Source organism: Erythrolamprus reginae, chromosome 3 (genome assembly GCF_031021105.1).
Source record: "Erythrolamprus reginae isolate rEryReg1 chromosome 3, rEryReg1.hap1, whole genome shotgun sequence".
Lineage (NCBI taxonomy): Eukaryota > Metazoa > Chordata > Lepidosauria > Squamata > Dipsadidae > Erythrolamprus > Erythrolamprus reginae.
Window position 1 is genome coordinate 124799431 of NC_091952.1, and position 26599 is coordinate 124826029.

General features: G+C 41.6%; 1 protein-coding gene across 2 annotated transcripts in view; it reads left to right on the forward strand.

The window, feature by feature from the left end:
* The first annotated feature begins 19902 nt into the window (after positions 1-19902).
* GFI1 (growth factor independent 1 transcriptional repressor) overlaps positions 19903-26599 on the forward strand; it is a 35545-nt gene continuing 28848 nt past the window's right edge. The window contains exon 1 of one of the 2 annotated variants that reach the window (XM_070746546.1): positions 19903-20092. The gene's annotated coding sequence lies outside the window, so the exon portion shown is untranslated. Of the gene's footprint in view, positions 20093-26175; positions 26257-26599 lie in introns of those variants that run through there. The other variant, XM_070746545.1, reaches the window with a different exon arrangement.

The window sequence follows — 26599 nt, forward strand, 5'->3', positions numbered from 1 at the left end:
TTTGGTTTTTAAATTATGATAGGGTTTTTAGTTTTTTTAAATATTAGATTTGTGCCTATATATATTGTTTTATCGTCTGTTGTGAGCCGCCCCGAGTCTTCGGAGAGGGGCGGCATACAAATCTTAATAAATTATTATTATTATTATTATTATTATTATTATTATTATTATTATTATATTGACTAGTCAAAATCTACATATCAGTATTAAGCTTTAAATTTGGTTATCACTAAGAGAAGGTATCATGAATAACACATTTCATTAATATATAATTTGATCCCTTCAAATGCAAATCTACCCAAGCTATCTCATCTCATTGTAATTTGAAGTCCCTGTCCAGTGTTCAAATCTGTGAACAATTGGGACCGCACATTGTCAGTTAAGATGATTTATTGCTCATGCCTACACACAAAATGATGGAGTTAGAGACAAGTCATTTGCAGGATGCTAAGATGTCTGACTGCCTTCTCAGTGTTTATTACTTTTTATACAGTTTTCCAAGCAGCAAAAGGTAGAAGTATTTTTATTGGTGAATTCTCACCAATCCTTAAGAACATCCTGCTGATAACAACCTATATTAGATCATGTACCAGCCAGGGATAATGTCCTACGTTATCCTAGCTATGTGAGCTGGGTGAGATCATGTAGGCATGAGAGGCCCATTTGAGGTGGGCAGTTTGCTGCACACAATCTCCACATGGCCTCTATCTCTACCACAAGAATCTAGTCAATAGATGGTCAGTACTAAATTATTATTATTTATTAAATTTATATGCCGCCCCTCTGAAGACTTAGGGTGGCTTACAAACAGTATACTGTACATCGAGATATGATTCATTAAAATTAAGAATTACATTTAAAAAACTAAAAAAGCCTATTAGCATACACACATGTCCATTCAAACATTGGCCAGGGGGTAGAATCTAATGACTCCAGGTTTGGCGGCATAAATGAATTTTAGACTCTTGTGGAAGACATGGAGGGTGGGGATTCCAGAGGGTCGGGGCTCCCACAGAGAAGGCTCTTCCCCTGGGTCCCGCCAAGTGACATTGTCTAGTTGACGGGACCTGGAGAAAGCTGACTCTGTGGGACCTAACTGGTCACTGGGATAGATGCGGAAGGAGGTGGTCCTGTAAGTAATCTGGTCCCATGCCATGTAGGGCTAGATAAATTGGCACTAGAGAAATTCAAGGGAGTGGAACTTGGATTGTTTGTGGCAATACAATGACTCTAGACTATGGGTGTCAAACTCACAATGCCACATTGTTATCACATGATATAATATTTTTCCCCTTCACAGAGCTGGAGTGGATGTGGGCTGCACATGATGCATCCAGCCTGCGGGCTGCCAGTTTGACATCCTTGCCCTAGATTGATTCCTCTTTTGGCTCTGCCCCCCAAAGTCTTCCTGCTCTTCATCTGCATTTTTCTTCTTTAATTGCTTCTTTGTGTTAAATAGAACATAGTGGTACAAGGTCAAAAAGTGATAAACCAAGAAGCTGGGACTCCAGTGGCTTAACAATCTTTGTCTATTATTTGTTTTAGTTTGGTTTTTATGTTTTTAATGTTATTTGGCTCTGTTAAATGCTACCAGAATTGATGAGAGAGAAAGAATAGATAGATAGATAGATAGATAGATAGATAGATAGATAGATAGATAGAGATAGATGATAGATAGAGATAGATAGATAGATAGATAGATAGATAGATAGATAGATAGAAAGATGGAGAGAGAGAGAGAGAGAAAGATGGAGATAGATAGATAGATAGATAGACAGATAGATAGATAGATAGAAAGATGGAGAGAGAGAGAGAGAGAGAGAGATACTAATAGTTTCTAATACATCTTCAGATAAGGTAGGATAGATTTAATAAACGCTTCCTGTAAACCATACAGAAAAGTTCTTAAATTATAAGCGGGGTTTTTTCCTCCATTCTCCAATTAAAATATTTGCATCTTTTCTTAATATGAGATCTGCTGGCAATTAAATATGAAGTCAGTCATGTTTATAATATTATGAGCAAAAATTAAAATATAATGATCAGCCACCAGCAAGAGAAAATCTGATGTGTGTCGTAAGGCTGATTCAGAGTGGAGAAAAGGAAGAAGGATGCTGAGCAGGTTGTACAAGAGAAAGTAAATGGGAGGAAGCACACAAATAAAAAAGAGAAACAAGAGAATTGGGGCACTTGAATAAAAATAGAAAACAATCAGTGAAGAGTATAAATGAGGAAGCAGACAGAAATAAAAAGGAATTATATGACTGAAAAAAGCAAACAGCAAAAACATTCAGACACAAGCTTTGAGGACTCAAGGAAAGTAATAAAATTGCAGAAAACAATAGAATGAAGACATTTTGGTAAATTAATAAAAATCTCAATTGATTAATTTCAAATATTGTTTGTATACAGATGGGGAAAAAAACCTGCTTTAATGAAATAATTCAAATCAAATAGCTCACTCATTCAAGGAATGAAACTGAAAACATTTCGGTATATATGCAAATTGATTTGCTAAAGAAGAAAGAGGAAGACTTCAATAATAACCCTGAGAATAGAAAGAAAAAGGTGAGACTGCTGAGCCAGTAAAAAAACCAACAACCTCTTGGCTTTATTGCCATGCACTCAATGCCCAACTGTCTTATTTTGGAGGAAACAGGGTAATTTAGATCTGATTTTATGACAATTGTTATGGAATTTGTTAAACACATCACTATGTTCATTACGCAAATCATGAAGTTGGTAAACATCATTAGGGTCATTAAATGAAACCAGCTTCCCCAAGGGAATTTCCCCCGCAGAAATGGCCAAAAAGTGGTCACAAATCATGATCCTGTGACTCAAGGATGCTACAACCTGTTGTGAATGCAAGCCAGTTGCCAAGCATCCAAATTGCAATCATTTCACCGCCATTTTTTCCAAGGCCATCAACATTTTGCACCATCATTAAATGCCGGTCTTAAATCATGCAGGACTATCTGTATAGAACTGAAATATCACTTAGCCATTATTACTTTTCTATCGCCACTACAGATCTACTGTAGATTATATTATAAACTATTCACACTGATTGTATTTAGGAGTGCAAAACCCAGATTGAGATCCAGTACTATAAATTTCACTGAAAAACTTTTTTATTTATTTAGTCAAGCAGTACAAGGTAGTAGGAACTGGTATAAACATAAACATTAGCAAGATAGGTACAGGTAAATTAGACAATAGGACAGTAGGAGAGGGATGGTAGGCACAATAGTGTGCTTATGCTCATCCCTTACAGACCTCTTAGGTATGGGGCGAAGTTGACTGTAGATGGTCTAAAATTAAAGGTGTTGGGATTTGGGGAAGAAAACACAGAGTCAAGTGAAATGCTCCTGGTCCGGGCATGCTTGTTGGGTCGTAGGGGAGCCAATCACGAAGAGACGGTGAGGCTCCGCCCACCCACCCGGATGCCACTATTTGGGTTCTTTTACCCTCTGCGCATGCAGAATGTTTTACACATGCGCAGAGGGTAAAAGAACCAAATGGCCATGTCTGGGTGGGTGGGCGGAGTCTTGCACCGCCTTTGTGACTGGCTCTCTGATGACTGACAGGCACACTCAAACCAGGAACATTTCACCCCTTGATTTGTCATTCAAGAGGCAAATTAGTGTAAATTCTGAATCTGTGTCGGTCACTTGCTGGAAAAATGGGCCAGACATGCCCCGAATCACAGTTTCCCCATCTTGGAGCACTCTAGACGTCTTCATCAGATTACATGGTTTCCAAAACAGGTTGAGAAAGGCTGCTCCCTCCAGGATTACAGGACAGATTTAAAAGTCTGATTCCAAGAGGAACAGTTGCAAATGTCGCAGTTGCTATTTTATTAGCTTCTTCTCTTTTTGTTTGTTTCACCTTTCAGAAATGATCTTTCCTGCATAAGCTGACAAGCCAATTCATCAGGGGAATTCAGGCCGTGTCTATAATTACATACTTGAGTTCTGTGGTATGGGTTCTAAAATTAAGGTTGCAATTCTGCAGGCTGACCTGGGAACAAGCCTCACTGAACAATCTTTTCCAGCTGAATTAGCACAGAAAAAAAGAAAGAAACCGTACTTTTATAACAAAATTTTCAGCAGATTTGTGCAAATGTTTGAGAATGACCTATAGTGGTGAAACTCTTTAGTTTGTATTATAGCAGTGCAATGGAATCGCTTACCATGATTCTGAAAACATTGAATTGTTAGTTATTAAGCCAGTGGGGAAAAAATATGCACCCATATGGATAACACTTCTGATTCCATTCAAGGGTTTTTATCCCATTTCCATGTAATCATATAACTACAGCTTCTATTCTCATATCTTTTCTTCTATCCTTTCCCTGATATTTACTACTACATGTTTTTATTCTCTTTAACTTTCAATTTGTATTGGACTAACTAACTAACTAACTAACTAACTAACTAACTAACTAACTAACTAACTAACTAACTAACTAACTGTTGGTAAATGATATTCTATTTTTCTTTCTTTCTTTCTTCCATTCAACCGTGTCTCATTTTGGAGGACTGCCTGGACAAATCCTTGCAGTTTTCTTAGCAAGATTTTTCAGCAGTGGTTTGCCATTTCCTCCTTTCTAGGCTGAGAGACAGCAACTGGTCTAAGGTGATCCATCTGGTTTCATGCCCAAGGCAGCATTAGAACTCACAGTTTCCAAATTTCCAGCTTGATGCCTTAATCACTTAACCAAACTGTCTCTAGTCTCTAACTAACCATATACATTGCAGAGAGTTTCTCCCTTGTGACAGTCCTACCCATGTTACAGTATTCCCAAGTGCAGCCACAAACTCCCCTGCCCCAGTGTTCTGTCCTTTAAACTCCATGTAACTATGGGTACATGGAGATGTAAGCAAGATGAAATCTAGATTATATTATAAACTATTCACACTGATTGTATTTAGGAGTGCAAAACTCAGATTGAGATCCAGTCCTATAAATTTCACTGAAAAACTTTATTTTATTTATTTAGTCAAACAGGTTCAAGATAGTAGGTACTGGTATAAACATAAACATTAGCAAGGTAGGTACAGGTAAATTAGGCAATAGGACAGGGATGGTAGGCATGATTTAAGCAAGATGAAATCTGCACAAATTTTTATGGAGCTATGCAGCAGTGCACAAAACCCACTGGAACATATGCTATAAACCAGATTTCACAAGCACCTAGTTTGTTGTAATGCACTACTTTGTAACTTCATATAGCCTTCAACATACTAATCTTTTAATGCTCATCTAATGTTTCTACCTCTTCTTTTAGATTCTTCTTTTTATATATAGGTTTGGTTTTTAATTTATATATCTGTTCTATTTTTTTTCATGTGCTTATTTTTATGTATGATTTATGCAACCAATCCTAATGCTGGTTTATGACCAGAATAAAGATTTGATAGGATATATATGATATGGAGCCCTGGTCACTTTTTTGATCAAAATTATCTCCAATCTGTAAATAAATACTTAAGGTCCATGTAAAGTCTTTATGCTGTGCTTGATGGTCCACAAAGGGCCCAGCCAGTAATATGACATGCCAGAATAGTGGGGATAATGTTTTTCAGCTTCTTTAAAAAGTATCTAGAGGTTTTGAGGTAAAATACTATTTTACACACTGAATTTCTTAAATCATCCGGTTTACCTGAGACATAAACAGCCAGAGTTCAAAAATATTAGTTCCACACATTCTGGAAAATTATAAGAGAAATGGAAGCTGCATGGAGGTTTTAAGTAGCCTGCATCTTAAGAGTGATATAATTTTTAAATTATCTTAGTAAATATAAAACATGATATGATTATTTGCAATAAATTTAGTGAGCTATAGGTTTAAAAGCAGAGCTTTGTGCTGCATGTGAGTTCAACTTTTAAACTCCATCTTTGATTGCTTCAAGTTTAAAAAGCCACAACAGTATTTTAGTACACTAAACAATGAAACCTTGTTAGCCGAAAATTGCAGGAGAAGAAATAGATTTGTCCACATAAATAGATGGTCTGCAGGAAATTCTTAAACAGCCTTTGGAGCTTCTCTAACTTTCAGTTTTTCCTTGGCACACTATTTTTAGCAGCCTCCAGGAATCTAAGCTTCATTTCTCCAACAAAAGATATTTCCCTGGACGGCGGGATGAGCATTGCACTTGATCTTCAAATGTAAAATGCAGTTTGTAAAGCCAGGGCCATGTGAACGTATATTTACACACATAACACACCCTGTCGCTCAGTTTTCTTTGTAGATTGCATCTGCTTTATTTTTCCCCGGTGGGAATCCAACTATAAGCAGCTGTGACTCTCGGCACCTGGGCTTGGGCAGCTGAGTTTCTCAAGAAAGGATATGTAGATCTGTCGTTGGTGGTACCAGCTGCAGGGTTTTGCACAAGCAAAGCTCTTCAGTCCCTGGCATGAGAAATTCAGTTGAAAGTTGGCCATAAAACACATTGAACAGTGAAGTGCAATGATCTTGCAGCAACCGACACATTGCCCAGGTGTTACGAATAGGAAGCTAAAGTTGTTTTTGTTGCAAAAACCAGTCAGGGTCACACGGCTATAGGATCCTATCTGATTTCGGTTTTAAGTTGCAATCTGGAGCATAAATAAACCAAAGTGTGAGAAACAGCATGGCACCGTCTTTGAGCTGTTTTCTCCAATCTCCACTTCCTGCTCTTCCTTCTTCACTCTCCCTCATTACTTTTCATCCACCAGAGAAAAGATTGTGTTTTTCATTTCTGTTCACCAAAAGGCACCACTGAGCACCAGCAGAAAACAGGAATTAAAACACTTGCTCACCTTGAACTTTTCTATTCTACTCTAAATTGTACACTGCTCAAAACAATAAAGGGAACACTTAAACAACAGAACATAACTCCAAGTAAATCAAACTTATGTGAAATCAAACTGTCCACTTAGGAAGCAACACAGATTGACAATCAATTTCGCATGCTGTTGTGCACATTCAACTTTGTACAGAACAAAGTATTCAATGAGAATATTTCATTCACTCAGATCTAGGATATATTATTTGAGTGTTCCCTTTGTTTTTTTGAGCAGTGTATTTTCCCACAGTAGCATTTGGTAAAAATTAACAAGTTGGAGGAAGGAAGGCATTCTTATGACTGAGCCTTGTGGGTTACATCTTTGTGAAAATAAAGGAATAACAGGATAGGAACAACTATGGTTGAGTACATGGAGTGTTTGACTTACAGCCATTCATTTAGTGACCGTTTTGAGTTACAATGACACTGACCATTTTTTCACACATACAACCTGTTGTTAGCTCTGGCCCAGCTCCTGCCCCAAGGAATGTGGAGGTGGATGTGGGGGAGACATCCACATGCCGCAGGCCTGTTTTGCTTCCAGTAGAATCTGCCAACGAAGTCTCCTCTGACCAAGGAAGCGTGAGTGACAGGGAAGAGGGGAGTTTGGCAGACAGTCCAGGAGGAGATCAGTCATCTGTATCATCCCTGGATTCTGAACAAAAATTAATGACACATCCACGCATGCGTACAGTGATGCATAGGAGACAACAACTGAAGGATTATTACAAGAGAAAATGAGGCCACCTGTGGTTGGGTGGGGCTGCTGTAATTAGTGCTACAGATAAAAGTGCAGCCTGGTGTTTTAGCCTCATGGCAGTTTATCTGATTCATTGTTTCGTCAAGATCATGGTTTTTGATGTTCAGGATTGTGTGTGTGGACTCTCTGGACTTTAGAATTGGACTCAATTTCCCAGTTATTGGGTGAGTAATTGGACTGCATTTAACCTGTGCCTTGTGTGTACCAGAAAATCCCTTTGACATTTAAAAAAGGGAGCTGTTTCTGTTTTTCTGTTTATAAAAACTTTTGGGTTTTCCTTTTATCGTGTGGTGTGTGTCTTCCTGGACTAATTACCCTGTAATTATGGACGGTTGAAACACACCGGCAGAACACAACCATTGTGCCATCACTGTGGTCACGTGATCCAAATTCAGAAGCTGGGCAATTGGCATATATTTTTGACGGTTGCATTGTCCTGGGGTCACCTGATAACCTTTTGTGACTTTCTGACAGTATTGAATCTAAGAATGATGAAGGGCTTCAGCGTAGAAACTAGGAGACTCCCAGTTCTAGTGCTGCCTTAGGAATGAAGTCAGCTAGTTGATCTTGGGCCAGTCCTTCATTTTCAGTCATAGAAAGCAGATGACTGCAAACCCCTTTGAAATCTTGCTAAGAAAACTGCAGGGATCGATATACCGTATTTTTTAGAGTATAATACGCACTAGATTGTGCGTCTTATACTCCGAACAACTTTAACAACATCAGATACGGAATATTTTACTCGAACATTGGAGAAAAATAAAAAAAACATTATAGAGAAGTGCCTAGTTGGTTATCTATGTTGGAAGCCCAAATACATCCAAATATAGTTGACAAAAAACAAATCAAAACATATGAAGAACTCTTAGATTCTAAGGGACTCTTAAAATCCAGAGAAAAACTCAAAAGTAGAGGCCTGGAGTTAGATTGGTTATCTTATTTCCAGGTACAAAGTAGATATAAAAAAGAATTGAATTTGGAATATGTAAAAAACCCAAATTTGGAATATGTAAAAAACCCAGTGACATAGATAAAATTTTAATAGGTCCAGAAAAAAAATTTATTATCAAAATGTACAATTATTTACTAACCTATGAAAATATAGAGGAAGTAGTTAAACATAATATGATAGCATGGATGACAAATTTTGGTTATTCTATCCAGTTAGACAATTGGCAAAGATTGTGGAAAATTAATTATAAGATGACATTGTCAGTATCATATAAAGTAAATTTACATAAGATGTTTTATTGGTGGCATTATGCCCTGGCATGTTTAGTCGAAATCCACCCAAACATAAGCAATAAATGCTGGAAATGTAAATCTGCCATAGGTACGTATTATCATATTTGGTGGTTATGTCCAGAAGCAACAAAATTTTGGTCTCAGATTCAAAATTGGTTGAAAGAAATGTCAAATTATGAATTGGAAATGAAACCTGAAATGTATCTTTTGGGAATAATTAGAGGACAGGATAGAAAGGAAGATTACTATTTGATAACGCATATATTAACATCAGCAAGTTTGGCGTTTGCACAAACATGGAAAAAGGAAAATATACCAAATGAAGAAACGGTGATTAGGAAAATGCTAGATTATACCAAATTAAGCAAATTAACATCTGAATTACTTAATAAACAAAATAAAGACTATTACACCGTTTGGAGGAAACTATATGGTTGGATAGAAAAGAAAAAAGAATTAAATTAACGTCTAAGAAAAAGAAAGAATCCTTGAAAACAGAATTGTAACATTTAATAATAATAATAATAATAATAATAATAATAATAATAATAATAATAATTTGTTAGATTTGTATGCCGCCCCTCTCCGAAGACTCGGGGCGGCTCACAATTTAAGTTGATTGACCTTGTGCTCATTTCATGTTTGTAAGTGTGTTTGTCTGTTCATTTCTGTTTTGTTTTGTTTTTCATTATTAAAATAAACTATTTTTAAAAAAAGAAAAAAAAGACGCAATAGAGCAGTGATGGCGAACCTTTCTTCATTCGCCTGCCAAAAAGGGTGTGCAGGCACATGCCACTCCCCTTCCCTCTCCCCCCATACATGTGCCACACACACCCCCGCTGCCCCTAGCACATGCGCACAGGCCTTTCTCAAGCCTGATAGGCAGTGGTGGGTTCATACTGGTGTGGTCCAGAGAGCCGCACTGATGTGAACTCACTGATTTTGGGTGATTTTTTTTCTAGTACTGTATCTCCATGACTTTTCTTCTTCCTCCGAAGCACAACTGTGGGCTTTTTCCATACGGAGACGCCGGGGAAAAAAATAACCAAAAATCAGTGGCTTCATACCAGTGCGACTCCCCAAACCATATCAGTAGGAACCCACCACAGAAAATAAAATGCCTAAACAGACAAACCGGAAGTGCGTTTTTCCTACTTCCGGTTTGTCCATCAGGGGATTTTTTTTTTTTGCTTCCGGGGCTTCAGGGAAACTTCAGCGTCCAGAGGAAGCAACTGCCTTTGCAAAGGCTGAAAATCAGCTGGCCAGCATGCACGTTCACGCTGGAGCTGAAACATAGAAAAGTCTTGCGTGCCCTCCCATATAGCTCCATGTTCCACCTGTGGCATGTGTACCATAGGGTTGCCATTAGGGCACTGGAGTATAAGACACACCTTAATTTTGAGGGAAGGAAAACAAGGAAAATAGGCCTCTGCCTCCCAGCAATTTGCCAAACAGCAAATAGCCCAGACGATATACACTGTTCGTTGTGTATTTCTGTGCATGTGTGCCTGACCCATAGAAATAGCAAAGGATTGGAGAAATGTACATTATGGCAGTATATTAATCCCAGAAAGTTTTCTTAAATGTAATCAAGATAACTCCTCCCAATTATTTAAATAGATCTATTCCAAACATGACTAAGTTAGAGTTTAACTCAGCTGCCTTATCTTAATACTAAAACAGGACACTGTTACATTTCAGATTATATTTTTACAGATCTTTAAAATTGATGTGGCTCTCTGGAAGTATTCTCTGCTATTGAACAGAAGATACAACAGCACTGGGCCTCTTCAGATCAAGCATTTATTTTAAAAAGCTTCTTCATTTTGTTAAGTTGTCTAGAACAATAATAAAGCAGTCTTTAAAAAATAAGTCTAATAATTTGAACATTCTATAGGTATTTATAGTTATTGACTTACCTCCTTGTAACAAAAAATGAACAGCCAGTTTTAGCACAGTCTGATTAGCACAAGAAAATAAAATTTTGTCTTTGCCTCTCTCAATTTGCCTCTGTGCAGTTTTATTTTCACTTTCATTTTAACATGTGGGCTTGGGGCAACTTCAATCAATCAGCTGAGTGCTGGAAGAAAGATAATCAATCAACATTAGCTTGTGCTAATCAGGCTCTGCTGCTGTTTGCTACAAGGAGGTAAATTAATGGCAGGCAGAGACCAAAGAGTGGGGGTGGCTGGGTGAGGCTACAGTTAAAATGCATAGACAAAAATTTGAAAATTGATATGAAGTGCGAAGTGCACACAGTGAGTTGCCAAAAGTTGATCCTAGATTAGCGTTCCTTCGCATGCTGGCTGGGGAATTCTGAGAATTTTAGTCCATATATCTTTAAGCTGCCTCTAGATTACTGGTAGTGGAGCACTACCTGTAGGCAGATGTTTCCGTGAAAGGTAGGCCATGGGGAACAGGCGTTAGTGGTTCAGGAAAAAAGGCATATCACAACCAATCCAACAGAAGTTCATTGGTTGCCATCTCTGACACTGTAACCACGAAGATCACAAGGTCACAATTCAAAGTGTTGGTTATGACCTATAAAGCCCTTCATGGCATTGGACCAGAATATCTCTCGGACCGCCTTCTGCCGCATGAATCCCAGTGACCAGTTAGGTCTCACAGAGTTGGCCTTCTCCGGGTCCCGTCGACTAAACAATGTTGTTTGGCGGGACCCAGGGGAAGAGCCTTCTCTGTGGTGGCCCCGACCCTCTGGAACCAGCTCCCCCCAGAGGTCAGAATTGCCCCCACCCTCCTTGCCTTTCGTAAGTTCCTTAAAACCCACCTCTGTCGTCAGGCATGGAGGAATTGAGATATTCCTTTCCCCCCAGGCCTATACAATTTATGCATGGTATGTTTGTGTGTATGTTTGGTTTTTTAATAAGGGTTTTTAGTTATTTTAAATATTAGATTTGTCATATGCTGTTTTATTATTGTTGTTAGCCGCCCCGAGTCTGCGGAGGGGGGCGGCATACAAGTCAAATCAAATCAAATCAAATCAAATCAAATCAAATCAATAAATAAATATATATGGTGAATTAGGTGCCCCAGGTAATTTTTACATCAGGATTTGTGTCAGGAGAAAACAAAACACACATTTTTAAAATTAAATGAACATTAGCTATCTCTACAGTTACCTGGGAAATGAGACAAAAATTTTGTCACCTAAAATGTGAAACATCTCCAAGCAATAGTTAGCAGGATGTATAGGAGTCTTGTGGAGGTGGTGGTGTTTGTTTGTTCTTGAGTATAAAATGTCATCTCAATATGCTAAAGTATAAAGTGCTCCTTAGACCTCTTGATTTTTTTAGTACGTATATGCAATCGTACGTGTCTTATTTTTCCCCCGTAAAGGTCATTCAGACAAAATAATTTCTCCATCAACTTTTCAAGAAAAAAAAGGTAAACAATTACATGTAAAGTTTAAAATAGCATTTAAACTTATACACCCCTTCATAGTGCTTTTACAGCCCTCTCTAAGCGGTTTACAGAATCAGCATATTGCCCCCAACATGTGCCATGTTTCTGTATTAACAAATTAATACAGGTAGTCCTCAAGTTATGACCACTTTAGCCCAAGATTTATGGTGCTAAATGATACATTTTTAAAAAAGTGAGTTTGCCCCATTTTATTACTTTTCTTGCCACAGTTGTTAAGTGAATAATTGCACTTGTTAAGTTAGTAACATGGTTATTGAGTGAATCCAGATTCCTCATTGATTTTGACTGTTAGAAGGCCACAAAACTGATCAAGTGATCCCAGGACACTCCTAAAGATCATAAATATGAACCACTTGTCAAACTTCTGAATTTTGATCACATGACCATGGGGATGCTGGCACAGTCGTAAGTGTGAAAAATGGTCATAAGTCACTTTTTTCAGGCCATTGTAAGTTTGACCAGTCACCATATGAACTGTTGTAAGTCAAGGACTACCTGTATTTTTCCCTGTATGCTGACAATATACAAGGGTGGCCTGAAGATGAGTCAACTTTGTTAGGGTTCCTTTAGAGCAGGGGTGTCCGACCTTGGTAACTTTAAGACTTGTGGAATTCCCAGAATTCAACTCCTAGAATTCTCCAACCAGCATAGCCTTCTGTTGATGTATGCGCAGTGCCAAAAAAAATCAGGGGGGAAAAAAGCCAAAAACAAGGTGGTGACTGCATGCACAATGTCTGAAACTCAGTTTCTAGACATGCTCAGAAGAAAAAAATATTTTTAATTTTTAAAAAAAAACTAAAAAGATGGCAGCGCCCACAGACCAGCATTGACCAAACTGGGTTGGTGACATCATCATGACATCACCAGCGGGTCGCTACCAATTTGGGTGAACCAGTCCAAACTGGGAGGAACCCACCCCTGGAGGGAGGGATGGATAGATGGATGGATGGATGGATGATTAGCAAAAGCAATGAAAAAAAGCCCATGAAATAGTGTGGGATGATAACTTGTAGCATGGCATATATTTGGCACATAGAACCTATCTTGTTTAAATCCTGAAATTTTCAGGTAGATCTAGTAACAGAAGATCAAAATTCTCTGCTACACTCACATGTAGTAGATTAAACTTAAATCTAGTTATTGATCTGCCAATGTCATTGCTTGGAGCAGGGCCATTGCTTCCAGCCAAGAATTTCCAAGCACTGTGAACCAGTTCCATTGTACTCTAATCTCATCCTTTGCCCAGAATGCTCAAGGTAGTAGCCTCATGCTTAACATAGAAACCTCCAAGTTCCCCTGTAAAATGGGTTGGGGTAAGAGACAGTGATTGGCTTAAAGTGGCCCCATGGATTGTGTAGTTAAGTCAGCACCAAACATCAAGGATTATCATTTTTAAATCCCTACATGCAGTGATGGGCTACCAAAAATTTTACTACCACACTGTGGAGGTGGCTTATGCATTTTGTTTCAACATCTTTCAGTGCAAATTGGGTATTCTGGGGTGGAGCTCCATTTTCACTACCCCACTGCGTTCTCCCCCATCCGGTCAGTAGCCCAACCCTGATTATCTACTATATAAAGTGTATGTATACACATGCACGCACAACTCTTCTAAAATTATACACATTCAACCTCATTTATTGTGCTAGGAAATATATACCCAGAGCCCAGAAGGGAAAAAAAGAAAAAAAATCCAAAATTTTGCTACCGGTACTGCATACCTGACCGTACCCGTAGGAGCCCACCACTGCCTACATGGCTCAGGGCCAGACTTCTTAAAGGACTGCCTTCTGCTTCATATCTTTCAACGGCCGATAAGAGCCCACAGGGCTGGCCTTCTCTGGGTCCTGTCCACCAAACAATGTCAGTTGGTGAGGCCATGGGGAAGGGACATATCTGTGGTGGCTCCAACATTGTGGAATCAACTGCCTCCAGAGATGCTTACTATTCCCATCCTACCAGTCTTTCGGAAAGCCATTAAAACCTGGGACTAGGGATGATTGAGTGTACACATGGTTTTTTGATTATTTATGCAGTGAAGGGCCGCACTTACCTTTCCCTACTGGATCGACAGTTTCTTTCTCCGCACTGAGAAATTCAATGATGACATGCTGCTTGTAACGTACATCACTTACAGACGCCTTTCTGAAACACTGCTGCAGGTACGCTGTCTGTCTGAAGAAACACAAAATTTACACACGCACTCCTGACAATTCAAATAATGTATATCTAAAGTCCCCCTTTTCCCCTTCCCCCTCTACCCAAACCTTATCCTCTTGTATATCAATTAGTTCTCCTCTTTCACTCTATTGTTTCCTTATGTAATTTCTTTCTTTATGTAAATACTACTTTAATATTTTAATCTATATTTGAGCTTATATAAGTCTATGAATCGAAGTTATGTTAATATATGTGTATAAGCTTATGTTTATGTGTATGTGTATAAGTTTATGTGTATAAGTTTATTATGTATATCCCCCCTTTACAATTTTCCCCTTTTCCCTTACCTTCTATTTAAAATTCAATAAACTTTTTTTTTTTTTAAATAAAGTTTCACATTCACACCATTACTGTAGGTTGAGGGAAAAAAATATGGTGTATTACTTTCTGGACGACCCTGGTAAATATCAGGAAACAAACCAACCAACCCAATCCTTTGATCACATTGGCTCACAAGATGCAGGGAGGCACAGGCTTTACCTGTTGGGCTTCCTGCCTGTCAGAGAAAGAGGGCACGCTTCGTTTTTTGCTTCTCTATAGGGCTGGATGAGCTAGGAAACCGCAGCGAGGAAATAAATAAATCACTAGTGAGGACTGGTTGCTGCTGAAAGGTGCCCGGAGGGCTCTTATAAACGGGGGGGGGGGGGGCAGGTTTCCCATCCCTCCATCCTTCGTTCATCTTGGTTACGCGGAGGTGGGGGGAACTGGCTGCTGCTAATGGGGGGGGGGACACACACACCTCGTGTATTTTTTCTTCTTCTTCTTGTGAACTCTGCGGTTTGGAGCCTTCTGCTAATTTTACAGGCGGTGTGATTTCATGCAGAGTTTTTTTTTTAACCAAAGGGCGGGGAGGGGGGGCAGAGGGGGGGAGAAGCAGTCACAACGCTTACACACACACGCACACACACGCACACCAAACTTCTGTCTCGAGCCTTGCTGATTTTGGCCGGCTTGCACAAACCGCAGGCACCTTCGAAGAGCGTGGCCTTTGCAAGCCCCGGAAAGGCGATGGGGGGAGGGGGGAGAGAGGAGACCCGAGTTTTTATAGACCGTGGTTTCTCCTATTGTGGGGGTTGGCGGCTCTTCCCCCCCCCCCCCCCAAGTACCCCTTGTTTTCTTAGCAGACAAAAATCCTGCCCTGGACACACCGATCTCCGAGGGAGGCCGACGGAGGAAGCCTCCTACTCCTTCCAAATTTAATCCTGAGGGAAATGAGCAAGCTGGGAGACTGGCGGCTGGGGGGTGGAAGGAGGGGGGGGGGGGGGTCAAGGTATTTTCAGCCGCGCCGGTTGGACGTGTTTATCCCCAGGAGAGCTTTCCGCAAAGGCTATTAGCAGATCAGGAGAGGTCACGGTCCATCCTCCAGCTAATTCCAGCCCTGGAGGATTTTATTTACTTATTGTTTTAAAACTTGCGATGACTTTTACCGAGGGGGTGGGGGGAAACCGCTCCGCGTCAATCACTGTGCCAGAGTTTCTGTGGTGGGCGTGGCCCAAACGAGTATTCTCTGACCAGAATGTGCCTGCGCCTAATGTCAACCTCCTTCACACGAACATCCGGGTCTTCCAAAGCCCCTTTCTCTCTGTTCTTTGCTTCATCGTGCTTGGTCTCCTACAATAAGGCTTCCAGAAAAAGAATCACTTTACAGCAGTGTTTCTCAACCTTTCTAATGCCGTGACCCCTTAATATAGTTCCTCGTGTTGTGGGGACCCCCAACCATAAGTCTAGCGTCAATTCTCCCAACAGAGGTTTAAGCTGATTGGCAGGATACCCCCACTTGTAAAAGCCTGATTGGTTGGATTGTAAACATAATTTCCACGGCACCAGAATAGAAGCTTTAGTTCTTAACACCATGGGAAATTTGTTTTTTCCCTTGGTCTTAGGCGACCCCTGTGAAATGGTCATTTGACCCCCCAGGTTGAGAACCACTGCAAGGGGACAGAACTAAATATGGCATTATGTGCATGCAGGAACCTTGGGCAAGGTTTCTAGGGCATACCAGTCAGTTATGGAAATACTAGGCAAGACTTGATTTAAGTTGATATTCACAAAGTCTGGGTCTCAAAATACAATTTGGGTTTGATGTTCTGACATATTTGAAAGGATAAAAATGGGAAATTGGCGATGCCCAAAGTACACCACTGAACAGCCACTTTCATGGAGGAAAGATTTCCAGGGCAGCATCTATCATTTCAGAAATGCTGCAGGCCTGATCCTGCATGTCAATTTAAAAAAAACATATAAATTAGGGGTTCTATTCATTCACCCTGCTTGTAACTCCTACTGCATTGATAAGATCATTTGTGCTTTAAACTATGACTTCCTAGGATTGTTTGCTGCCTAGCACACAATTAGGAACATTATACTAGTAATCAATAGTGATGTATCTTACTTGGTTACCTCTGGAACCGTCTTCTGCTGCATGAATCCCAGCGACCAATTAGGTCCCACAGAGTTGGCCTTCTCCAGGTCCCCAGGGGGAAAGCCTTCTCTATGGCGGCCCCAGCCCTTTGGAATAAACTCCCCCCAGAGATTAGAACCGCCTCTACACTCCTTGCCTTTCGTAAATTATTAAAGACCCACCCATGTTGCCAGGCATGGGGGAATTAAGATACCCCCAGGCATATCTAGTTTATGCATGGAATGATTGTGTTGCATGGTTTTAATGTTGGGATTTTAAATGTTTTTTAATATTAGATTTGTTATACTGTGTTATTTTGTTGTGAGCCACTCCTAGTCCATGGAGAGGGGCGGCATACAAATCTAATAAATTAAATTAAATTGGGCAAAGGAGAGGGTAATGCTATTATTTAGAATATTAATAGCATTTTCTGAAACACTTACCTCTCCCTGGAGGCTTGATACATATGAAAATTGTTTCAGAGTACTGTACTTTTGTGTAGAGGGGGTTATTTATGATGTAGAAAGTGGTAGCTATCAAGTTCTACTAGCAACCGATATTGCTACTACTATTATCATAAGAGCCGCAGACCTGTGGTGGTTAGATTGCAGTAATCCAGGCTCAAGATTGATTTAGCCTTCCATTCTTCCAAGGTGGGTAAAATGAAGACCCAGATTGTTGGGGGGCAATATGCTGTGAAGCGGTATATAAAGATAAGTGCTATTGCTATCATGATTTCTGCACCTTTGCTGTGAATCATGCAGAGATGGAATATTTGAATAGAATAATTAAAAGTATAAGAGGCAGACAACATTAATGGAAATACAGTGGTACATCTACTTAAGAACTTAATTCGTTCCGTGAGCAGGTTCTTAAGTAGAAACGTTTGTAAGTAGAAGCAATTTTTCCCATAGGAATCGATGTAAAGGCAAATAATGCGTGCAAAGTTATTAGGAAAGAAATAAAAGCTGGGAATATGGATGGGAGGAGAAGGAAGAAGAGGAGAGTTGCTGCTGAAGGAAGGTGAGGTGAATCAAAAAATCTAAAACTTTAAGGCTTAAAAAAAAAAAAGAGGGACTCTGAGGTGGTGAGGAGGAGCACGCACCTCCCATACACTGCACCAGAGAGAGAAACCGAGGGGGAATGGCAAGAAACTGGCTGGGCCTTCGTGCCGCTCTGAAATTTCCTGGGAAATTTTTCCGGGTTTGGGTTCTTAAGTAGAAAATGGTTTGTAAGAAGAGGCAAAAAAAATCTTGAACACCCGGTTCTCATTTAGAAAACTTCTTAAGTAGAGGCGTTCTTAAGTAGAGGTACCACTGTAGATCAATCTGTGCCTGTAATACTTTTTAGTATCATCTCCACAGGAAAAATATATTTCATGCTTATTCTTGCTGGACTTGAAAAATAATTTCCAAGCAATTATATCATGTAACACTTAAACAGTTAACAATTACTTTTTACTGTTTTAAACAGTAAAAAATGGTATTACACCAATACCATTTTAGGTGACTTCATTTTAATAGACATAACTGGGCTGCAAAAATTCAGAGGACCACTAGATGATAGCAAAGACATAGAAAACTCTTTGCTACCATCTGGAGGCCATCTGTTTGGCTGCATTCTCAAAGTAGTATGCTTCAGAAGTACAGTTCCATCCCTTCCAAGTTAAATTTAGCTGAAAATAATTCATTATCCATTGTGTATTACTGTCATTTTAATGTAACCCAAAATAGGCTGTTTCATATAGTGGGTCAAGCAGTCTAATATTTTGAGCAAATGTTCTGTAATTTTGGAAGACTTTACTGCAAATGTTTTATTTCCCAAAATGGGATTCTTATAGGACTGGAAGATTGAAATCCATTCAGAGTGCTTAGCTTCTGAATTTCATTCTGTTCTTCACTGAGCAAACCAGAAGAGTGCATTTGGCTTGATACTGGAAAAATACTTTATATTATGAAGGCTTATATATTCAAGGCTGCAACATTTTCTCAGCTTGCACAAAAATATATATTTGTTCACATTTCTATCCATATCCCTCCTACCATCTAACTCATTCTTATTTATAAAGAATGTTAGGCACAGAGAAGTTGTATCCACTGAGAAGAATCACACAGTTCTAATTATTGGTCCAAAATGTCATTTATCTTTTCACCTGCTTCTGATTAACTCTACCAAGTTTTGGAAAATCTGGACACATTCCTAAATAAAAGGATTCTGCCAAAAACATCCTCAAGCATGATTCTACCCATTTTTTTCATGTTCGTTGGGGCTACATCTTTGGGTTCCAATCAAAAGCATGGCACCCCAACCCATGGCTGCATTTGGACTTTACATTCATGGGACTAGATGGAATAAAACATACACAGAAGTGAGCTGCAAAAGGAATACTTAATTACATCAACCGGTTTAGAAATCTATAATAAAAATCTGGAAAAGCAAAGTTAGCCTTTTGAGGCAGCAGCTTTGGAGCAACTGTGAAAGGGAAGGAAAGTATTTCATACCTGCTATATTTGTCATCAGAAGTATGCCAAATAATGCTCAGTCCTGGCACTGGATCTAAATATACATTCTCACAGATCAATTCTTAATTCAGCTGGCTTTCAAAACTCTCCAGAATTTTGAATCTGAGATTATGGCAGTAGAAATCCAAAATAAGGGAAAGTGGCCTAAATTAAGAAATAAACATCAACCTGTTGTCTTAATATTTAAAATATGTGTTGAGATGCTTTTGCATTTGCACATATTTTCCATTTTTAGCCCTTTCTGCTACTTAGTCTTCAGCCAGAGAGATTTAGAAGTCGGGGTTTTTTTGTTGTGCCATTGCAGCAATACCTTGTTTCTAAGTCCTAGTTAACTTCATACCTTAAAAAAAATCTTAGGCTAAGGATAGAATAAAACTAAAGAAGAACGCCAGGCTATTTTTTTAAGGGGGAGGGGGAAACACAAGCAAATGTCACTGGCGTTTCAGCGCAAAAGCGTTAGCTCAGGAAATGAGGTTTGTGGTCTGAGGGGCTGAGCTCAGAAAGTTGTGTGTCGAAAGAAGAGAAAGAACTAAAAAGAGGCTAGCCCAGATACGCTGCCGTTCTTCAGTCTGGAGGAGTCGGAGGAGGAAACCGAGGCAGAGCTTTATGTAGTTAAAGTCCCCGTGGGAGAAAACCGTCGTCCTTCCACCGTCCTTCCTTCCCCACGGTAAATGAAACCACCTTTCCCCCCCATTCCCCCTCATTCCGATACTGTCTCGGGCTTGTTTGTCTGCCTTCGGGGCGCAAAAAAAAATATTTCATTACATTCAAGGGGTCCTGCGAGGGCAGCGGGACTCCACTCCGGCCCTCTGAGGTGACCTTGCCGCGCTTGGGACCCTCTTCCCACACGGAGTCCCTGAGGTAATCCAGACGCTTCCCCCCCCCCCGCATCCCACGGACGCGGTCCTCCCCCTCCACATTGAGGTGCGAGCGTCCACTTGCAGCAGGGCAGTCAGGTTTTCTGGAAAACTTCGCCGCCAGGAAACTTAAATTACGAGGAGATGATGGAGGTTTAAGCGATGTTTCTCCTGCCACCTGTTTCCCTCCGCCGGCTTCATTTTTTTCACACACCCCCCCCCCCGGCCTTTCTTAAATGTCTCAATTGAGACAAATAAAGAGAAAACCGTCCCAACGAGCGACGGACCGGGGATGAGCTTTTCCCTGGAAACGGATCAGATTCGCAGCCTGCAGAAGGGCTGTGTGTGTGACACATACCGCCGCCCTCGCTCTCCCCGTGCGCTGGGCGATCCTGTTGCTCGCCCCGCGCTACAGAGCGAGCTTCCCAAAATCCAGAGGGGTCGGAAAGCCGGATCTCCGGGCAATCTGGTTTACGCCCAGTGGGCACCTCCCGAGATCCGAGAGCTGCCCTACAGGCAGGATTTCTTTGCCAGGAAGAAGGGCGTCGTTCTAACGGAGAAACCTTGTGCAGTTGAGGAAAGTTTTGGGCGGGAAACGTCTTGTCTCCAACCTCGGCCGCTTTAAGCCTGGCGGACTTCAACTCCCAGAATTCTGGAAGTCCGCCAGGCTTAAAGTGGCCGAGGTTGAATAAAACTCCTAGGTGTTTTCAGACCTCGTCGGCCTTTGCCAGGAACTCGCCCCCCCCCCTCCCACCTCGGGGTTAGACACTCGGATTTACGGAATAAAACGAGAAAAGAGGAGGCGGGTTTTTGTTTTCCTTCCCTCAAAAAACCCTGCGAAGCCGCGCTTGGGATTTGCGCGCGTGCGTGTGGAGAGGCGGCGCCGGCTCCATAAAGCCCGCCGGGTTTTTGCCCAAGGGCGCGTGCGTCCGGACGCCTCTCTCTCTCTCTCTCTCTCTCTCCCTCCCCCCAAATCAAAGCCTTGGTTTCGCCCGCGTTTCAAGGCGGGCGAGCAAGGCCGGGGCCTGGCGGAGAGTTGCTGTGATTAATCCCGAAAGGTAGCCGCGGGGTTAGCGGGATTCCCCCAACCCACCCCAATTCGGCTCATTTCCTATTGGCTGGGGAAGAAATTATTTTTTATCGAATTTATAGGCCGTCCAACTCTTGACAGACTCTGGGCTGCGTTATGTGACGTGGGGGGTCTCTTTTCCTTCACCCTAAATGCAGCTGTTGAGAAGGACCTCAACTCCTCAGCCGCCAACAGCTTGTAGCCTTGGAAGCTGGTTGCTTTCGAAAGATGGTTGTCACCCTCAGGTTGACCAGCGGGGGTGAATTCATCCTTAGGCGCCGCGCGCCTAAAACTTCAACAGCAGAGGGCAACGGGGCGGTGGGCGTATTGTAAATTACCTCATTGTGTGTATTTCTATTCTAATCCAATTATTTTATTTTTATTTTATTTATTTTTGTCAAACATAAGGTTACAGTAAAAGTCTAAACATGTATATACATGAGGGAGATTTTGAGTACGTGGGAACATTAGGACAGGGACGGTGATGGGCACGGTGGTGCGCTTATTAACTTAGACGATATGTTCACTTTGCCGCCTCCGCAATATTTTTAGGCTATTTATTTGTTTTATTTATATGAATCCCATTGAAATGGGGCGGTATAGAAGTCAAGTCAATTAAATTAAATATGCTGCCCAACTCCCTAAGGCAATGGTAGGCAAAGTCTTCTATCACTTGTGAACGTCAACTCCCAGAATTCCTGAACCAATCATGCTAGCTCAGGAATTCTGGGAATTGAAGTCCATATGTCATAGAAGAGCCAACTTTGCCTACCCCTGGACTAGTCAAATGTAGATCTTCACTTGGATATTGCCAGGCTTAGATTACTACTCTATATGTGTGCTCCAGTTTCATGAGACCTGCAAGGAGAACTATTAAATCTGGCTCATCCCATTGCCGTGTTTACTACTGTTCTGAAAATGATCACATCTTTTGCAGGCAGAACACTGCTGGTTTAGCCAGAAGAGGTGAATGACCTCTATCTCTGACAGCCTGGAAATCCTCTGCCAATCACGGTTGAAATTTCTGCAATCTGTTGTCTCTCCCCATGTGTCTCCCAACAGTGAATAGCAAAGGAGTGCCCCAAACATTTGGAGATAATCACGTTTTTTACACTTATGACTCTATAGGGCCAGGGGTGAAATTCAGCAGGTTTTGACAGATTTTGAAGAACCAGTAGTGGAAAATTTGAGTCGTTGGGAGAACCGGCAAATGCCACCTTTGGGTGGCCCCAGAGTGGGGTGGGAATGAGGATTTTATTTTTATTTATTTATTATTTGAACTTCTATTTATTTATTTATTGTATTTATATGCCCCTCACTCTAAAACAGACTCTGTTTTTCTTGCATTTATATGCCACCCCTCTCCGAAGACTCACGATACATTGTGCAATATCCTTCCCCCAGGAGTGGGGAAGTAATGGAGATTCTGCAGTATCCTTCCTCTGCCACGCCCACCAAGCCACGCCCACAGAACCAGTAGGGGAAATTTTTGAATTTCACCCCTGCATAGGGCTCTATGTAAGGCAATTGCTAATACCCGTAGACCATGTCTTACGACCACAGTTGAACCCAAAATTTCTTTGGCTAAGTGAGATAGTTGTTGTCCCATTTTACCACCATTTATGCCACAACTGTTAAGTGAATCATGGCAATTGATTCCTGCTTCCCCACTGTCTGCTTGTCAGAAGGTCGTAGGACCCCAGGACGTGGCACCTTTCATTAATCATCCCGAGTCCGCTGGAGAAGGGCAGCCTAGAAATCCAAATAAATAAATATGAGCCCAAGAATCTGAATTTTGATCATATGACCCTGGGGATGTTGCAATGATTGACAGTGTGGAAAAGGTCACTTTGCCTACCCCTGCCCTAAGGACTCTGGGTGGCCGCCTCAGGGACTCAGGCTAGCCTGAGACTTGATAGGACGGAATCCAGATTGGTAGACAGAGGGAAATTGGGGTGGGGGGGGAGGCAAGACTAACGATTGCACCTTTCTTGTAGTTTTAGGGGCTTTTTCAGCGAGGCTTATTTCGGATGCGAATGTGGGTTTTTAAAGAACCGTGTATGAATGTATGCCGAGCAGATAACATATCTTATCTCCAATCAGCTCCTCGGCTGAACGCCGTACACAATTTCAGTTTAGTAATGGAGAGAAATATACCGTATATATAAATAGCTCGAAAGTCACCGTGCACCGAGCTGAACAGAGATCGGAATCGCCAGCTCGAGAAACACTTTTTCAGCTCGAGCTTCTTTAAGAGAAGGGGCAGGCAAAGTGGGCTCTTCTATGACTTGTGGACTTCAGCTCCCAGAATTCCTGAGCCAGTCATGCTAGCTCAGGAATTATGGGAGGTGAAGTCTAAGAAGAAGACCCAACTTTATCTACCCCTGTAGGCGCAAGGGCAAAAGAGAAGTTGGAGAAGCAACCCCAGAAAGAGACTCGTCTTCCGACCGTGAAGTGGGCCAGAAGAGAGCAGCTGTTAGGCTGCCTACGTGCCTCTCACTTTTTGAAACTGGGGTGGGGGTGGGGGAGGCTGCTACCCAGTCCCGGAGACATCTGGGGAAACCAGGCGGGGGCGGGAGAAGAAGAGGCGGAGCTGGGCGCTCCTCTGGAATGCCCCGCCCGCCTCCGCATTTCTTCCTCTTAATTCAACTGGGGGCGCTCTATGTGTGTGTGTGTGTATGAGAGAGAGATTTCAAATGTCAAGGTTATTTTTTGCAGGTGAACGAGATTTTCAACCACGTCCAACATCTGTCTGTCCGTCCATCTGTCTCTCCCCCACCCTCTTCCTTCCACCTTCCAAACACACACACACACACAGAGAAAGAGAGAGAGAGACTGGGTGGCTGGCCAGATAAGGCAGCCAATCTATCAAGAGGCTTTGATTTCCCTTTCCAATTTTCCGCCCCGCCGTCCCCTTCTCAAGGATGAAAGAGACGGCAGGTGGGGCGCGGGCGGTTTTCTCCCACCGCCATCCAAAGCAGTGTGTGACGAAAGCGGCCGATTGCCAAGGCTTGCGGAGCCAAGCCGGCGGATTTCCAGATCCGCAGATTAGTAGGCGTTCTGCGCCTCTGGGTACCTTTCTGGGTACGCGGGCAGAGAGAAGGAAGGGAAGTCTGTCCAGCGCAGTCGCGTGTCTTGTGACTTTTGATCCAATCCAAGAACCATCTCCGGGGACTTTCGCCTTAGCGAGGTTAAAGGGCAAGGGGTCCTCAAACTTGGCAACTTTTAAGACTTGTGGACTTCAACTCCCAGAATTCTCCAGCCAGCTATTCCAGCCAGTCTTAAAGTTGCCAAGTTTGAAGACCCCTGCTAAAGGGGGACAGATGGCTCTTTTGGGAAGTGAGCTTTTTCCTTTTGGACTGTTGTTTGCCTTGTTGTGTGGTAGCCCCCCCTCCCGCGTTTCCCCCTTAGACTTACGTGGCGGGAGAAGTCACGGGTTGGCGGATAGGATGCTATTAGGTTTTGTGTTCTTAATGGTAATGCTATGGGTACCATTCTTTCTGTCCTGTTTCACTTATATTTGCACATTATTTCTGCAATGCTAATTTTTTTTTAAGGGTGTGGGTGTGGGATGAAAGCGCGCACAGCGAAAACCTGGAAAGATATGCATCGGTATCCTAATCAATCGGCCTTATCTCTTTTCCGCCTCCATCAGTTTTAAAGATCTGCGGGAAAGCAGACGGTTCGATCTTCCTCGGTCAGGATTCGTCTCTGGCAGCGGCTCCCTTAGTTCTTGAGCTCTGAACAGGCCAATGTCCCGACGAAAACGTTGGAATCCCCCAAAATGTAAATGCTATTAAGTGAATCTTGATTTCCGCCTATATTACTTTAGAACAGTGGTTCCCAGCCTTTTTTTGGCCATGCCCACCTAAGCATCTCTAAAATCCTGAGGCCTTCCCCCTCACATATAATTCTTATTATTTAAAAAGTGAACTACTCACGCGGAGGAAGCCTAAAAGGCCATTAACCAGGTTTAAACAAGGTTTCAATTGCCCTCATTAAAAATGAAATTGCCCCCCTGTGGGGCGTGGGCCCCACATTGGGACGCCAGGACTTTAGAAGAAAGGTGAATTCCCAAGTAGTAAGTTTTAAAATATAATCAAATGCCAGCTTCTTTTCTCCTTTTAATCTCAGTAATAGAAGTCACTCCGTCGTATTTCTTTCCTCTACAAACCCATGAACACCCCACCTTCATTCCTGGAAGGGCTCTGACTTATCTCGGGCCAGTCACTCTTTCCAAGCCCACCTTAAGTTGCAGAATTGCTGTGGGGAAAATAGGGGAAGCCAGCGTTATAGGTCCTGCCTTGAACTTTTGAACCAAGGGTAGAATATAAAATAAATAAGATGGGGGGGGAATGTTAGAAACCACAAATTATTCAATGATTACTTAAATTATAGAGGTACAGGACTCCCTTAATCACTTTACTGTAAGTGTGTGTGTATGTGCTACATGTTGAAAGCAAGTGCATAGGTGTGTAGTATGCTGGGTGCAACTGATTGATATTTTTGTTGGCATTTTCTCCACAATAACTTCAGTTCTTGTAAATGGAATAGGAAATAGTCTTCCTTCTGCTTAAACACATACTTCTTTCATTAATGGATAAAACCTGTTGTTGGCTTAAGAGTTCAACTATGTAAAATTCAACTCACCTTTCAAAACGGAATTCTATAGGTGTAATTCTCAGGACCTTTCGGTTCTGGTAAAGTGACTTCATCCAAGAGAACATTTATGTAACATATTCCTTTCACTGGCCGTGTTCACCATATAACCCAGGGGAGGTCTTTAAACTTGGCAACTTTAAGACTTGTGGACTTCAATTCCCAGAATTCTCCAGCCTGCTATGCTATGCCAGAAGTCTTAAAGTTGCCAAGTTTGAAGACCTCTGATATAACCCGTTCCATCAGGTGAGTCTTAGTAGATTATGTTTTTATCACTTCATAACCTTGATGGCTCGGTCCCAAAGGTGCTTTTTCAAGAGGCAACTTGACGTAATGTGTGAAGCCAGAATTCAGCAAGTGGGTTGACATTGTTGGGTGAACCCATAGGCGTTCTCCTTTTCTATCATCAAAGGGCGTTTTAATGTCTCTTTGTTTACTCTGGATGGATGGGGGGGTGTCTTGGGAGGGAGAAGGGGGAAAAAACGGTATCCCATATTGATCTGAAGGCTAACCAAACAAAACTGCCTGAAAACGATTTGACTCAAATCTGAATCTAACCCTCTGAGTACAGTTGGAATGATAGCTAAGT